Source organism: Coffea arabica, chromosome 3e, assembly GCF_036785885.1.
Source record: "Coffea arabica cultivar ET-39 chromosome 3e, Coffea Arabica ET-39 HiFi, whole genome shotgun sequence".
In the NCBI taxonomy this organism is placed as follows: domain Eukaryota; kingdom Viridiplantae; phylum Streptophyta; class Magnoliopsida; order Gentianales; family Rubiaceae; genus Coffea; species Coffea arabica.
In genome coordinates this window covers 46,815,319-46,818,722 of record NC_092315.1, presented here as the reverse complement: position 1 = coordinate 46,818,722, position 3,404 = coordinate 46,815,319, and the positions used below count along the sequence as shown (strand labels likewise).

Sequence of the window (3,404 nt, the reverse complement as noted above, 5' to 3'; positions counted from 1 at the left end):
CTTTGCTTATTTTGACAACACAACATTTAGGGGGACACTTGTTTAGCTTAAAAAAAAAAAAAAAAGGATTGAGGAAGCCACAGATGAGAGGGCCGCAGCAGAGGAGAGAGAGCAGAGAGAAGTTGGCAGTAGACGAAGGGGCTGGAAAAACACAGAGAGCAAGATCAAAAGGGAAAATCTGAAAAGATTGGGGGAGGTTTTCCGGGAAGAGAAAAACGAGCGAGAAAGAGTAAAAAAAATAAGGGAAGAAAAAGAAGGTGGCGGCGGAGACCTTTTGGGGGAAAACAAAAAAAAAAAAACAGAGAGGGAGGCTCTTGGTTGAAGAAGAGAACTGAAAAAAGAACAGAGCAACAAAAGGAAAAACATGGGAGGTTTCGGCAGGGGAGGAAAAGGGAAAACAAGGAAAAAGCAAAAGGCTGCGGGCTGGAGGAACTAAGTGAGGAAAAGAATTGGTTAAAAGCCAAGGAAAAATAGAGAAAAGGGCCGCGGCTGCAAACAGAAACAGAGCAAGAAAAGGGAGTTGCAAAAAACCGAGCAAGAAGAAAAGGAATTTCGGGCAAGCAGAAAAACTGAACGGAGGAATTGCATCTTGCTGGCCGCTCCAGAATTTTTCGCAGCTACCATTTCGATGGAATCCTCCACCGCCATCAGCAAGTCACCACCGCTCAAGAGGGAGCTGTAAGCAACCCTTTTCTTTTTCCTTTTCCCTTTTCTAAGCATAGACTCTTGAAAATTCAGAGACATGTATTTCGAAGATTGGTTCCTAATAATGTTTCTGTGATCATACATGATCTTGAATATACATGTTCGCGGGTTGATTGGATTGAAACCTTGTGTGTTTCTGATAATTTTGGGGCCAGTTACAACATAAATTGAGCAAAAATCTGTTGAATTTTTTCATGCCCATTTGCTGTTTATTAAAATGCCCGAATGAACATTCTATTTGAAGAGGATTTCGCCCGCATTTTACGTATGAATTCTCATATCTCTATGCTTGAATCCGAATAGATGTTGTGAGAGGGAGTGTTGTTGGAGTTTCATTGATTGTTGGAAATAATTGGAATTGAAACCAGATGTTCTGGTATTGCTGACCAAAAAGGGATCTAAAATGCTAAACTGATGTTAAGCTCGTTGGAGAAGACAATCAATTGTCTAAAAATTGCATTCTCAGCCCATACATTTTTGCTTCCTCTGGAATATAACCCCAAGAGTTTTGAACTTCATAATTTGCCCCCCCCCCGAAACTGTTGTAATTCCTTCAATTAGATCCCTGTTTTTGTTGCATATGAACCCCTCAAGTTTCCCCCTGTTCTAAGGTGACCCCAAAAATTGGAAAAGCTGAACTAATTTCGCCCTCTTAAGCTTAATCCTATGTTTGCCCATTTTATGTGACTTTTTGGGATAAATTAATTCGGGGATTTAGATCATAATTGTGGCTTAATAATTTTAGTTAATTTACTACTCTTGTTGGGTTTTAGTTATGGTTTAGATTTTTGGGTAATAATACTTAGTTGGGTTGGACTAATGGATTTTGGTTTGCTTCTTCTGGGTTTATGATTTGGGCTTGGAAACTTGAGGCCCTTAATTTTGTATGAGCTAGATTAGTGAAAATGATGGGCTAGCCAGATTGTTTTCCTTGGACTTCCGATTGGGCCGAATGATCTTTGGGCATAAACAAATAAATAAAATAGCCAGTGGTTTAATCCATTACGAAGCCAGAGAAATGAATTCGCAGATCAGTCCCTGTACTTCTCTTTAATTTTGCTATGGCCCTGCAAGCTTTCATTACTTTCAATTGGGTCCCTAAATTAATTGCAAATAGGCCCTTAAACTTTATTTTTTCTTTAATTTTGACCCCACAACTTTGTTAATTTTTGCAATCAAGTCCTTTCTTCTTTTGACCTCTTGAATGTGGGTTGTTTATATGATTTAATTGATTCAATTTCATGTTTATTTTATCTTTTGTGATTCTTTATTAATTAAAGTGGTGCCTTGACCCTTTCTTTTATTTTGGAGGGTAAATAAGTGGTCTCACTCCATTAGGACTCCAATTCAAGGGAGGTATAGTTTCTTTTATCCCTTTTTTTTTTGTCTCTCCTCTATGTGATCCAACGTGTTAAGTGAGAATTGCATGTCTACTTTGCTTTCCTTGCCTTTCTTTAATTCCTTTTATTTATTTCATTTACTTTTGCTTTTATTAAGTTATTCTTTTATGGGGTATGTGTACACATCTTGGCTTGTAATAGATAGGGCTTGGAGAGCATTTTTGTTCATTTTTCCTCTTCCCCATTTGTTTTAGTTAGCCAATGTAATAGTTAGGATTTACTTTTCTAAGTCTTCCCCTTAGATAGTAGGCCCCCATTCAAATGTAATAGTTAGGTTTTTATTCGCTTTCTCTTCTTGCTTTGTGTGATTATTTGCATGCTTGTTGTTATGTGTTAATTTGCTTTATTAGGCTCTTGCATTTAGTCGAGCATGCTAAGTGTTATGTGCTACGTGTTTATAGGTGATTGGCATGTCTACTTGCTTTCTATAGTCGTAAATGAATATGATGGATGAATGCACGTCACCACACTAGTCCAACGCTAGTTGTGGCTTATTATCCCATTTTCCACTAGTCTAGTGAGAACTCATAGACATGGGCTAGTCCAACGCTAGACCCTTAGGAGCCCCTTAAGCGTTAGGTCATGTTTGTATGATTACATTCCACTTCATGCATATTTTTTCTATTTTTAGGATTTTTATCATTTTCACATAATATTTTCCCTAATAAAATATCCCTTACCCCTATGTATACAACACTTAGATATTGCATCTCATTTAGGAAATTAGGGGGGTAGATTAGTGCATTTTTGCTTGATTAGATAGGGAAATAACCCCTTGGATATGGGATATGGACGAGTTTGGCTTTTCTAGCCTTAGCACGCTCGTATTCTCTCTATTAAAGGGAACATTGAAGTCACGAGTATAAAATTCCCCGCACCCATTATGATGCATTCCCTTAGGACATACACATTTGTATATTATTATATTTTCTTTACTTTTTTCTTTCTTTAGAGTCTCATGTCTTGCATTATTAGTGACTTCTTCAAAGAATCTTGATTGGGCGTCACAATTAATGTGATTGGTACCAAGTAAGCTTTGAAGAGAAATTTCGACCCCTCGATACCCCCTAGGTCTAGGGTTTGCATTCATATAGTACATCCAAAATGCGATAAATTTTTAGGTTAAATAAGAAAAATTTTTGACTAAATCGCGCAACTAACCTTGGCTAGATCGAAGGGGTGCTTTGGATACTTATCCTTGCCTTCCCTTTCTTCAAATGTGACTCACGAACCTTTTTCTTTGATTTGCGTAGCCTTGGAGTCGTTTAAAAAGGGTTTTTCCACTTTTCTTTTAAAAAT

General features: G+C 37.5%; 1 long non-coding RNA gene across 1 annotated transcript; it reads left to right on the top strand.

The window, feature by feature from the left end:
* On the top strand, positions 1–3,168 carry LOC140038310 (uncharacterized). Its single transcript, XR_011842140.1, has 2 exons — positions 1–678; positions 2,017–3,168. It is a non-coding gene; the product is annotated as an uncharacterized lncRNA (long non-coding RNA).
* Positions 3,169–3,404: the final 236 nt, after the last annotated feature.